This window comes from Bombina bombina, chromosome 1 (assembly GCF_027579735.1).
Source record: "Bombina bombina isolate aBomBom1 chromosome 1, aBomBom1.pri, whole genome shotgun sequence".
Lineage (NCBI taxonomy): Eukaryota > Metazoa > Chordata > Amphibia > Anura > Bombinatoridae > Bombina > Bombina bombina.
In genome coordinates, this window is record NC_069499.1 from 1,343,169,167 (window position 1) to 1,343,183,453 (window position 14,287).

The following is a 14,287-nucleotide window of genomic DNA, read 5'->3' on the forward strand; positions in this document are numbered from 1 at the left end:
CACCAACATCGGCTAAAAAAGGGTTTTGTTTTGCCTATAATGACATTTTTGCAAGTGGGGATCCGCGTGCAAGTTTAAGCATGAATGCTCCGGATGTGGGGGCTCCCACCCCTATGCAAAGTGTTTCCGCAAGGGGAAGCCTAGCAGGAATGACGATGTGCCTGACAAAGGGGGTAATGCCGGGGAGGCCAGGTGCGATTGAGCATTGGCTCGTCCTGTACGCTAGGCGTCGGGGTTGCTGGGAGAAGGCTGCTTTGTTATTGCACGGCTTCCAGTTTGGTTTTGTCATTCCTTCCCAAGGGGGTAGTGGTACTTTTCGTGGTAATTTAAAATCAGCCCGTTTGTGGCCGGAGGTTGTGCGTGACATGCTCCAGAAGGAGGACTCTTTGGGTTGCATGGCTGGTCCATTTAATTGTCCTCCCATTGCTGATTTGAGGGTTTCACTGCTTGGGGTTGTTCCAAAACAGGAACCGGGAAAATTCTGGTTGATCCACCATTTATCTTTTCCTAAAGGGGAATCGGTGAATGATGGTATTCCTGAAGAATTGTCTTCGGTCAAGTATGCTTCTTTTGATCAAGCAGTTAGTCTGGTGAGGGAGGCTGGTCCTTCTGCCTGGTTGGCAAAAATTGACATTGAGGCTGCTTTTCGCTTGTTGCCGGTGCACCCAACGTCGCATCATCTGTTGGGTTGTTGTGTTGATGGTTTTTACTACGTTGACTTGTGTCTGCCTATAGGGTGCTCCATCTCCTGTTCGCTCATTGAATCTTTCAGTACATTCCTTGAATGGGTTGTCAGGAAAAGGTTGGGTCTTGCGTCATTGGTTCATTACCTTGACGACTTCTTGTTTGTGGGCCCGGCCAGTGTGGGGGATTGTAAACGGTTAAGGGATGTGTGCTACCTGGTAGCGGCCAATTTTGGTGTGCCCATTGCTCTTGAAAAATCTGAAGGACCTGTCACGTCACTCATTTTTTTGGGCATTACTATTGTCTCCGTTAACATGGAATGTTGGCTTCCCAGTGATAAGGTCTCTGACCTTTTGGCGGTCATCGACCGGTCATTATTGGCTAAAAAGGTTACACTCCGGGAGCTCCAATCCCTGTTGGGCAAGTTGAATTTTGCCTGCAGAATTATCCCGATTGGGAGGGTTTTCTGCAGGAGATTGTCTTTGGCTACTGCAGGAGTTGTGAAGCCACATCATTTTCTATGGCTTTCTAAGGAGCTTAAGGATGATTTGAGGGTGTGGAGGCATTTTCTATTGGGATTTAATGGCTCGACTTTGATTCAGAAGGTGCGTGTGTCTAATGAGGAACTGGGTCTTGTGACTGATTCTGCTGGCGTTTGTGGTTTTGGGGCCTATTTTGTGGGTCATTAGTGTGCTGCTACATGGCCGGATGAATGGTCGGCATTGGATTTGGTTAAGAACTTTTTAGAATTGTTTCCAATTGTGGTTTCCTTGTTTATGTGGGAAGACGATTTGGCCAACCTGTCTGTGGTTTTTTTATTCGGACAATATGGGAGTGGTTTATGCATTGAATACTTTAACGGCCTCGTCTCTTCCTGTATTGAGATTGTTGAGATTATTAGTTCTGAAATGTTTGAGAATGAATGTCTGCATTAAAGCCAAACACATTCCAGGTGTATTTAATTCTATAGCATACTCCCTATCTCGTTTTCAGTGGCGGCGGTTTCAGGAGTTGGCTACGTTGGCAGACATGGAGGGTTGTCCGTGCCCAAGTTTCCTGTGGCGGCTTGGAGTGGAGGACTGGCTGGATTGGTGAAAGCTTTGCCAGGGCCAGGTACTTGGGCGGCTTACTCCAGAGTGTGGTGGGAAGCTCTGTTAGCTTCCCAGGGTATTCTCAAAGGTAACAATGACCTTACTGGTTCTTTGTTGGAATGGATGTGGGAGTGGGGATCCTCAAAATTGTCCTCTTCTGCTATGGATAGGCGTTTGTCTGTGTTAGCTTTCTGTTTTCGGCTTTTGGGTTTGTGTGACATTACCAAAAGTTTTTGTGTCCGTCAAGTTCTGAAGGGTTTGAAGAGGGGTTTTGGATGTAGTTTTCTGATAGCAGGCATCTGATTATGTTCTCTTTGTTGCAACGTCTTTATGGTGTGCTATTGGTTGTGTGTGTGTCGGATTTTGAAATTTGTTTGTTCCAATTGGCTTTTGTTTTAGCCTTTTTTGGGGCTTTTAGAATTTTGGAATTGGTTAGTAAAAATTTGACTACCATGGGTTTTTTTTTTTTTTTTAGATGTGTTCTTGTTTGATTCCAAGGTGGAAATATTCTTGAGACAGAGTAAAACGGATCACATGGGGACGGTTGTCCTTTTTCCAAATGGTTTGGAAGTTTGTCCTTGGAATTTTTTGAAGAATCATTTGGGAGTTTGCCCCGTAGTCGGGGGATCGTTGTTGGTACATCAGGATAGTTCTCCTTTGGTGCAGTTCCAGTTTAGGGCTGTTCACAATAAATCATTAGTGAGGTTGGGGTTCTCTGCAGGTGATTTTAGGTCCCATTCTTTTAGAATCAGGGCCACGACTGAGGATTCGGTTAGAGGTTTGTCTGAGACTGTGGTTAAGGGCATTGGTAGGTGGGGATCTGGGAGGTTCCGCCTGTTTGTCCGTCCTGAGCTTGGTGTATGATGGTGTTGTTCATTTATTCCTATTTCTGTGATCTAGGTTTGGAACGATTATGGTTGGTCGGCCACTTTTTTATTTATTGGGCTCGAAGAGCGTATGCGTTGAAGGTGGATGGCTTGCAGTTGGGCTTTCCCAAGTCTAGTTGTGAGGTGAAATGGTTCGGTGTGTGGGGACTTCGTTGGGACAGGTTGTTGCCTTTGGTTGTGGACTATTGTAGGCAGTTTCAACCTCCGACTGTGTTGTTGGTCCATGCCGGGGGCAATGATCTGGCTTTTGTGCCACAGAAGGACTTGGGTAGGCACATTAAGAAAGATCTTGGGAGGTTAGTTGAGTTATATCCTACATTGCGGATCGTGTGGTCGGATATTTTAACTTAGATGGTTTGGAGGGTGGCTTGGGACCCTGTGAAGTTAGATAAAAGCAGACGGAAAGTTAATAAGCTGATGGGGTCTTTTGTCCGCAGACTTGGAGGTTCAGTCGTTCATCATCCTGACTTGGAAGAGGTTGGGAATGGTGAATTTTATTTTACAGGATGGGGTGCATCTGGCCTTCAGCTTTTTATCCTTGATTTCAAGGAGGCCATTTTTAAGGTTGTGGGTTTGGCGGGACTAGACTGAAGTTTCAGGACAGTCATTGGCGGGGGTGCTAGTCCTTTCCGGTACAGTAGGTTATGGCCAATTGTTAGCGTGGTGGAATATTGCATTCCCACGGGGTGGAATTCTATTTGGGGTCTCTAAGGGCAAGGGGTTCCTTAGAGACTGATGTTGATTATCTGTGACGGGCTCAATCTCATGCACGGTTGGGTCCAGTGGAGTGATGGCCATATAAAACAATATTAGATTGAACTAGCACCGCTTAATGTGTAATTTAAAAAATGTTATTGCAATATTTGCATTGTTATTAAGGTATTTAAGTTTTTTTAAAAAGGTTATTTATTAATAAAGGAGCTGTGGCCAAGTTGCACCAATAACTAAGTCTTATGTCATTATTTATGGGGCATTGGGTTTGTTTTAAAAGGGGGGTTAATATTTGATTTTTAAGGGGCCGGAACTTGACGACTAAAAGATCATATATTTATTGCCCTATAACTTGCAAAAAAAGCAAAGAACATGTAAACATTGGGTATTTCTAAACTCAGGACAACATTTAGAAACTATTTAGCATGGGTATTTTTTGGTGGTTGTAGATGTGTAACAGATTTTAGGGGTCAAAGTTAGAAAAAGTGTGTTTTTTCCATTTTTTTTCATCATATTTTATATTTTTTTTAGAGTAAATTATAAGACATGATGAAAATAATGGGATCTTTAGAAAGTCCATTTGTATGTATGTATGTATGTATGTATGTATGTATGGGTACAGTAAATGAGTAAGAGAGAAATGACAGCTAAACACAAACACAGCAGAAATGTAAAAATAGCCTTGGTCCCAAACGGTTAACAAATGGAAAAGTGGTCTGGTCACTAAGGTTAAACTTGTATTTACACTAAAGAATACAAGTCAAATTTAATATGCTCCTTTAAAATGTTCATTTATGATTGCAACTAAGTGGGAACATAAAATGTTAAATCTAAAATGATTCAAAATGATCTGAAATTATTCAGATAATTACAAGTTATGGCGTCATGGCTGCTCGCTAATTTCGTGTACGTTAATTTCATTGCGCACCTTTCATAATGTAGGTATTACAGGCTTGAAAAAACCCGGCTTGTGCAGGCGATATGGTGGCGTTGAGCTCCATACCTCAGCCAAATGCAAGCTGTGTTTTGACATGCTCATGCACGATTTCCCATAGACATCAATGGGGAGAGCAGAAAAAAAAAAAGCCTAACACCTGCGATCGCGGAATGAAAAGCTTTGTAACGCAGCCCCATTGATGTCTATGGGGAAAGAAAAAGTTATGTTTAAACCTAACACCCTAACATAAACCCGAGTCTAAACACCCCTAATCTACCGCCCCCGACATCGCCGCCACCTAAATAAAACTATTAACCCCTAATCTGCCGCTCCCGATATTGCCGCCACCTACATACAGTTATTAACCCCTAATCTGCTGCCCCTAACATCACCGCCACCTACATTACAGTTATTAACCCCTAATCTGCCGCCCCCAACATCGCCGCCACCTACATACATTTATTAGCACTAATCTGCTGGCCCTAACATCGCCACCACCTACCTACAGTTATTAGCCCCTATTCTGCTGCCCACAATGTCGCCACCACTATACTAAAGTTATTAATCCCTAAACCTCTGGCCTCCCACATCACTAACACTACATAAATATATTAACCCCTAAACCTAACCCTAACACCCCCTAAATTAAATATAATTAAAATAAATCTAAATTAAACTTACAATTATTACCTAAATAATTCCTATTTAAAACTAAATACAAACTTACCTGTAAAATAAAACTAGCTAGCTACAAAATAACTAATAGTTATAATATTGTAGCTATCTTAGGTTTTATTTTTATTTCACAGGTAAGTTTGTATTTATTTTAACTAGGTAAACTAGTGTCAGGGTTTTGCTCTGTAAGAACCCGAGGTACGGTGTGAGACTGAGTGGTCCTACTTACAGTAGGATACTAGCTATACAAATAAGCGTGACACATTACCAAGCCCAAAAACAGGTATCCAATAGTATGGATATAACAGAGCTCACCAATAGGGTTGGGTCCCTTGCTCAGAGTATGGATCACATGCTGCAGGGCCTACGAGAGATCCAACTGGAGAATGAACATATTAGGAAGTTCATAAATGAGCATCTCACAAATAAACCTCCTATTCCTGATTTGTCACCTGAACCATTAGTGAGTCCCCCCCGAAAAATTCTTTGGAGACAGAACACTATTTAGGGAGTTTAAAAACTCCTGCACCCTGTTGTTCTCCCTGAAACCCAGGACCTACTCAACAGATAAGATCAGGGTGTTAACAGTCATCTCCTATTTGAGGGGGGAGGCTAGATTCTGGGCCAACGCCTTCTATGAGAACAACGATCCTATCTTGAATTCCCTAGACGCTTTCTTCAATGCCATGTCCCTCCTTTATGAGGACCATAATAAGCAGAATACAGCCGAAACTGCTCTCAGGTCTTTATGTCAAGGGAAATGAGCAGTAGAAAAGTACATCACTGATTTCAAGAGGTGGGCACCAGATACCCAATGGAACAACCCTGCTCTAAGAAATCAGTTTCGTTTGGGGCTCTCTGATGCCCTAAAGGACGAGCTAGCCCAGGGCATTATTCCAGAAGAGTTGGAACCTTTAATGACTCTCTGCATCAACATAGATCGTCGTTTACGGGAAAGAAAATCGGAAAAAGCGCTCACTGAGCCTTCATATAAGAGAGTGTCTGCTTATCAACCAACTATGTCTAACTCACCCTCTAGATCTACTGAGGAACCCATGGATGTTGCAGTAATCAGGGGCCCTTTGAAGCCTGAAGAAAAAGCAAGGCGTAGACTGCACAAATTGTTTATATTGTGGTGAGAAGGACCATGGTGTCAAGGACTGTCCAACGCTGCTCCGACAAAGGAAGGGTAAGATTAGTAGTATGAAAAACACGCTGAATAAGTCGCATATCTCCAATACTCACCAATCTCTTTCTCTCTCCTTACAGTGGCATCGTCGGAAGATAAACGTTCAAGCCGTACTTGACTCTAGTGCCCCTGGGAATTTTGTTGATTTGTCTTTTGTAGAAAAATGTAAGATTCCTTTAATAAAGAAGGTTGTTTCACTTGCAATACGATTGGTTGATGGTTCCTTTATTAACTCAGGGCCCATCACGCACCACACTATACCCATTTCTGTTACTACAGCATCTGGGCACAATGAGTTGATATCTTTTGATGTGCTCCCATCTTCCGTTTTTCCTATTATTTTAGGTTTAAAATGGTTGGTACGACATGATCCCACCATTTCCTGGAAAGATGGTTCTGTTTCTTTCAACTCCACTTATTGTAGACATTCATGTTTTCCAATACATTCACTCTATCAGATAACTGAACATACATTACCAGACAACTTAACAAGTGCACAAAGAAGAATAGTTACCCACTCCCCCTTATTCCAGAACTGATAGAACGTTTACAAGGTGCTACTATTTATACTAAGTTAGACCTTAGAGGTGCCTACAATTTGATTAGAATGAGAGCTGGGGACGAGTGGTTGACGGCTTTCCGCACACGTTATGCCCTTTACGAATACACTGTTATGCTGTTTGGCCTATGTAATGCCCCTGCAACATTTCAGTGTTTTATAAATTACATTTTTCATGACTTGTTATATGTGTGTATTGTTATTTATCTAGATGATATTTTGGTTTACTCAGATAGTTTGCAGAGCCATCTCCTACATGTTACACAAGTTTTGTCACGTCTCAGATCCCATCATTTGTATGCAAAGCTGGAAAAATGTATCTTCAATACTAGCACTATCTTCTTCCTAGGGTATCATATATCACCGACCGTCAGGTATCTCTATGGAGAACAGTAAAGTTGAAGCAGTCACTAAGTGGCCAGTTCCGTCAAATAAAAAAGAGGTGCAGAGATTCCTTGGTTTCGCAAACTTTTATAGAAAGTTTATCAAAGGTTTCTCACACATCGCAAGGCCTTTAACTAACCTGACCCGAAAAAATCTCAGATTTGCTTGGAACCAACAAGCCAATGAGTCATTTAACACCTTGAAGCAAAGGTTTGTTACGGCCCCCATATTACAATTCCCAGATCCCAGTCGTCAGTACACGCTTGAGGTTGACGCTTCCAAATATGCACTGGGAGCAATGTTGTCTCAAAGGTTCTCCCCCAAGGAGTCCTTGCATCCAGTCTCGTTCTACTCTAGAGTTATGAGTTCAGCTGAACTCAATTATGCAATTGGGGAGAAGGAGCTTCTCGCAATCAAGTCAGCTCTTGAGTTCTGGAGGCATCTTCTTGAGGGTACTGTTCACCCCGTTCTAATCCTCACTGATCATCGAAATCTTGAATACCTAAAGTCTAACAAAACTTTGACATCACGACAAGTGCGATGGAGCTTGTTCTTTTCCAGGTTCAATTTCACAATCACTTACCGTCCTGGGTCAAAGAATGCCAAAGCTGACTCCTTATCTAGGAAAGACCCTAAACCTACCAACGCTGTGGTTCCAGGTTCTGTTATTCCTCCAGATAGAGTCATCGGTATGACACTCCAGTTCTTGTCTTCCATAAAGGAACAACAGAACTTAGACCCTTCTCTGCAACAGTTAGATCTACGTAAACAGTCCAATGACTTATATTACCATGAGAACAAAATATACATCCCCGAAACTATCAGAAATGAAATCTTACAGATTGCTCATGATTCCCTTCTATCAGGTCATCCAGGTGTACATAAGACCCTACATTTGCTTCAGAGGGACTACTGGTGGCCCAGGATGATAGATACTGTGAAGGATTACATTCAGTCCTTATGGTTATCTTCTTTCCCTTCCCATTCCAGACAGACCTTTGAAGGATATTGCCATGGACTATATAGTAGACCTACCATCTTCTTGTAACTACAACTCCATTTTATTTGTGGTTGATCTTTTTTCAAAAATGGCTCATTTTATACCCCATAGAGGACTTCCTACAGCATCGGAAACAGCTTCTTTCTTCCTGAATCAGATAGTAAGACTACATGGTCTACCTGATTCTATTACTAATGACAGAGGTACCCAGTCTCTTAAGATCACCAAAAGATTGAGTTCAGCATACCATCCTCAGACAAATGGGCAAACGGAGAGGACAAATCAGTCTCTTGAGCAATACTTACGCTGTTATTGCACATATGAGCAGGACAACTGGTCTTCTCTTTTAGCTACGGCAGAGTTCGCACATAATAACGTACCCAACTCCTCTATTAAAACTTTACCCTTTTATATCAACTACGGATTTCATCCTTCTTACCATGTATCACACAGAAATAATTCCACGCATCCTACGGTTAACGATACCCTTAACCCCATAGCCCTAGGGTTCACCTCACTCAAAGTGGTCCTACAAGAAGCTCAAGCTAAACAAAAGTATCATTATGACCTACGACGTTCCAAACCTCCGGAATACAGGATTGGGGATAAAGTGTGGTTGAGCACGAAGAAACTCAAATTGAAGATACCTAGTAAAAAGCTTGGTGCCTTATTCGTTGGACCTTGCCTTATTTCTGACATTATCAATTCTAATGCTGTCAAGTTGCAGTTACCATCTTCCTTAAAAATACACCCCACTTTCCATGTGTCGCTCTTAAAGCCCTTTGGTAACATCAGGGATCCCCCTCACGCTCCTTCCTCTACTCCCCAGATCATCGATGATGTGGACTACGAGATTGATTCCATCCTGGATTCTCGGTTTTTCAGGAACCAGCTACAATATCTGGTGAGATGGAAGGGGTTTTCTTCGGATGAGGATTCTTGGGAACCCTTTTCTAACATTTCGGCTCCTCGCCTACTTTCTCTGTTTCACCGTAGAAATCCTGATAGGCCTAAGCCCTGATCCGCTGAGCGGCTCCTTGAGAGGGGAGTTCTGTCAGGGTTTTGCTCTGTACCTTTAAATTTCCTGGACTGACATTCTCTTCCCCTATTTAAGGCTCCTCCTTTAGTTATACCTTGCTTGGTAATTTGCCTACGTGCTCAGCTGCTACCTGAGCTCCTGTGAAGATACCCAGGCCTATTTCCACTTTTGCTGGAATTTACTTCAGAAATATCTACAGTTACTAAGCTTGCTTTTACAGTGGGATCCGCATTGGATTATATCCCCTCTCCGGATACAAGTAAATATACTAACCTCTGATTACAATATTACAGCTGCTGCAGCAAGTCAACATCAGGCTATTCAGCCTAACGCTTCCAGCGTGTGATGTCACACCCGACTGTTTACACAGACACCGCTTCTGGCTTCCGCTCCTGCATACACCCTGCATTCCGGTTCTCAAGTGCTGCCTTCATCTGTGTCTCTCTCTGACAACTGGAACCGGGTAACGTGCAAGTAAATAAGTATGTGTTAGATCATGTAAGCTGTATCTATAACTACTACGCTATGTATGACTGAAGCTAGACATTCCGTTACATGCCTTTTCAATCTAACCTCTGATGCTTTTTATTTTGCTACTGTGAGAGGATAGGATAACTGGAAGTTGCAGTCACAAGCTTTTGCTCTCCTTGCTAACACCGCTGTTATTAACCCTCCATTTATCAGCAGCTGATTATCTATAGCTTTTAATCCTGATCTATGCTAATCTGTGACAACCCTTACTTTGTGTAACTCAAGAGTGAATTGGCAGGTTACTTTTCAGTATCACACACTGGGATCATCATTCTATATTGCAATAACTACTTCTTGCTGGACATTCTTGTTTATTATCCTGAACTGTAACTTTGTGAATTACTTCCTCCTGAAGCATTCTCTGAACTATATTTGTTGTATGTGTTGGTGGCACCCGCTCCATTTTCACTCTGTATCCATACAGTAGTGACCCTCAGATCTATGAGCATGACAGGGATCTCAAATTAAATCTGTGAGAACCCGAGGTACGGTGTGAGACTGAGTGGTCATACTTACAGTAGAATACTAGCTATACAAATAAGTGTGACAACTAGTTAGTAAATAGTTATTAACTATTTACTAGCTACCTAGTTAAAATAAATACAAACGTACCTGTCAAATAAAGCCTAAGCTGCCTTACACTAACACCTAACATTACAATAAAATAAATTAATAAAATACTATGTACTAAATAAAAAACACTAAATTACACACAAAAAACGAAATTATCAAAAATAAAAATGAATTACTCCTAATCTAAGAGCCCTATCAAAATAAAAAAGCCCCCCCAATAAAAAAAAAAACCTAGCTTACACTAAACTGCTAGAATTCTATCAGCCAATAGGAATTAAAGGGGAAAAAAATCCTATTGGCTGATCCAATCAGCCAATAGGATTGAGCTTTCATCCTATTGGCTGATCCAATCAGCCAATAGGATTGAACTCTCATTCTATTGGCTATTCCAATCAGCCAATAGGGTGCGAGCTCAATCCTATTGGCTGATTGGATCAGCCAATAGGATTTTTTCCCCTTTAATTCCTATTGGCTGATTTCTATCAGAATTCTATCAGCCAATCGGAATGTAAGGGACGCCATCTTGGATGACGTCACTTAAAGGGGAACTTTCAGTTTACAGCAGCGACCGTAAGAAGAGGATGCTCTGCGCCGTATGTCTTGAAGATGGACCCGCTCCCCTCCGTATGGATGAAGATAGAAGATGCCATCTGGATGAAGACCTGCCCGCTTCGATGAGGACTTCTGCCCGCTTGGATGAAGACTTCTGCCCGCTTCAATGAGGACTTCTGCTTGCTTGGATGAAGACTTCGCCAGCTGGATGAGGATGGATGTCCGGACTTCGAAAACTGTAAGTGGATCTTTGGGGGTTAGTGTTAGGTTTTTTAAGGGTTTTTTTTGGGTGGGTTTTATTTTTAGCTTAGGGTTTGGGCACTTCATAAAAGAGCTGATTGCCCTTTTCAGGGCATGTCAAAAAAGCTAAATGCACTTTTAAGGGCAATGCCCACTCAAATGCCCTTTTTTCAGGGCAATGATTAGCTTACGTTTATTTAGATAGAATTTTATTTGGGGGGGTTTGGTTGTGTGGGTGGTGGGATTTACTGTTGGGGGGATGTTTGTATTTTTAATTGCAATGTAAAAGAGCTGTTATCTTTGGGGCAATCCCCCCACAAAAGGCCCTTTTAAGGGCTATTGGCAGTTTAGTGTAGGCTAGGTTTTTTTTTATTTTGGGGGGGTGCTTTTTTATTTTGATAGGGCTATTAGATTAGGAGTAATTCTTTTTTTATATATAATTTAGTGTGTTTATTTGTGTAATTTAGTGTTTATTTTTTTTGGAATTTAGTACATAGTATTTTATTAATTTAATTTATTTTATTTTATTGAAATGTTAGGTTTTAGTGTAAGGCAGGTTAGGTTTTATTTTACAGGTAAGTTTGTATTTATTTTAACTAGGTAGCTAGTAAATAGTTAATAACTATTTACTAACTAGTCTACCTAGTTAAAATAAATACAAACTTACCTGTGAAATAAAAATAAAACCTAAGATAGCTACAATATAACTATTAGTTATATTGTAGCTAGCTTAGGTTTTATTTTACAGGTAAGTATGTATTTATATTTAAATAGGAATTATTTAGGTAATAATTGTAAGTTTTATTTAGCTTTATTTTAATTATATTTAAGTTAGGGGGTGTTATGGTTAGGGTTAGACTTAGGTTTAGGGTTACGTTAGGGTTAGGTTTAGGGGTTAATATATTTATGTAGTGATGTGGGAGGCCAGAGGTTTAGGGGTTAATAGTTTAATTTAGTATATTTCGTTGTGGGGGCTTGTGGTTTAGTGGTTAATAGGTTTATTATAGCGGCGGTGTGGGTGGACGGCAGATTAGGGGTTAATAATCTTTAAATAGTGTTTGCGATGCGGGAGGGCGGCAGTTTAGGGGTTAATAGGTATATTATAGTAGCGACAATGTCAGGGAGCGGCGGAATAGGAATTAATACATTTTTAACTGGCGGCGATGTCCGGAGCGGCAGATTAGGGGTTAACATTTTTATTATAGTGTTTGCGGTGCGGGAGGGCCTCGGTTTAGGGGTTAATAGGTAGTTTATGGGTGTTAGTGTACTTTGTGACAGTTTAGTTATGAGTTTTATGCTACAGCTTTGTAACGTAAAACTCAAAACTACTGACTTTAGATGGCGGTACGGATCTTGTGGTTATAGAGTGTACCGCTCACTTTTTGGCCTCCCAGACAAACTCGTAATACCGGCGCTATGGGAGTCTCATTGAAAAAGGACTTTTTTAAAAGTGCGGTACTGACGTTGCGTGACGGCCAAAAAGGTGTGCGGTACACCTTAACCTTCAAGACTTGTAATACCAGTGTTAGGGAAAAAGCAGCGTTATGGGCCATAACGATGCTATTTGAGTCATAACGCAAAACTCGTAATCTAGCTGATTAATTGCAGATATGTTATAAATTGGTCATTATCTAAATGGAAAAGCCAACATTCATACATACCAGGTATTTATCAACAACAGTGAATTAATTAGCAGTTATTATTTACATTTTTGCTTTTGTAGTGTAGATCTTGCAACGTAGTGTGCTAAAGAGGCCAAATAGGCGATCACCTAAGGCCTCACTTATGATTTTGCCTCACACAGGGGCATAGAAAAAAATGTGTCTTTCTTCTCAGGACAAACAGTTGTTGGTGGCATATAGTAACGCAGCACACTGACTTCATCCAAGCACAGTCATATAGTCTAATATTCATAGTCATGAGCAGGGGGTGGAACAGAAGTGTCCAGGCACTTTGTAATGTAGGGACTTCGGGTGCAATAAACCCTGTGTTTAATGAATGGCTAGTCCTCAGTTTAGCTGTTGTGTGTGTTGAAGGCTGCAGACAGCGCAGAATAATATAGGCTCTGTCTCCCACTTCCTCTTCAGCTGTGTGCACAGTCACTCACTTGGCTTTATCTTCCTGTCTGATATGTTTGGTAGAAAGCTAAGTATTTTTTTCCCCATACTTCTCTCCACTTCAGGAAGAGATCATTGAGCTAGAGTACAGTGTTGCAGTTGCTCCCACCCTACTCAGTCATTTACTTTAGCTGAGCTACCCCCAGTCCTGTGTGAGGCTTCAAACCCTTCCTCTGATTAGGCAACTCGTTAGTAAAAGCCACACTGTTAGTAGTTGCAGGCTGTGCTTGTATATATTAACCCCCAAGATACCAGCAATGAGATGCCAGTCCCTCTGGAAGCAATGAGATGCCAGTCCCTCTGGAAGGCATTTAGTTTGTCCTGTGTTGGAAGAGAAGCAGCCAGTTGATGGTCCCGCTCCCAGCACAAAGTTGCTGAAATGATCAGGAACTTCTGCATCAGTAAATCTGGGCCCAGATATTGTTTATAGTTTTCTTCTTATGCGTATAATGTATTGTTCTCTCAGAGTGCATGTATATAATGCAATTATCTTCTGCAGCTTAAAGAAGAGCAGTGCAGGAAAAGTAATCATTATACACACATAAACAAATATTTAGGTATATATTATTGTAAATTGTGCATGCCTGTATTTTGTCTGTGTATATACAGATATTCTTACAAGCTTCAGAATAAAGGATCTGCATACAATTCAATCACTGTGTATCCCTTCTTCTTATAAAAACATGATGTAGTAAAAAAAGACAGCAAAAACATTTATGCAATGTGTTCATAAGAATATACTGATCCACACTGACATGATTTATAAACCACAAATAGATTCTATAACCCATGTGAATGTGGCTCTTAATATTTATTCTGCATCCAAGCAGTTATCATATGATAAACCGGATAGTTCTTTCTTATCTATCTATCTATCTATCTATCTATCTATCTATCTATCTATCTATCTATCTCTCTCTCTCTCTATCTATATATATATATATATATATATTTATATATATATATATATATATAAAGTGCACAACAAAGTAAAGCAAACACTCTACATGAAAGTCTCTTCCCTCTGCAGTTCCCACAGAGTCCCAATGTGCTGACAGCGAACCACTGCTGAACTCACTCAGCAAACAGCCATACGTCACCGGTGTCGGTCTGTTCGA

General features: G+C 41.1%; 1 protein-coding gene across 1 annotated transcript in view; it reads left to right on the plus strand.

The window, feature by feature from the left end:
- CCDC102A (coiled-coil domain containing 102A) overlaps positions 1-14,287 on the plus strand; it is a 365,633-nt gene that overhangs the window by 18,028 nt on the left and 333,318 nt on the right. The window lies entirely within an intron of this gene.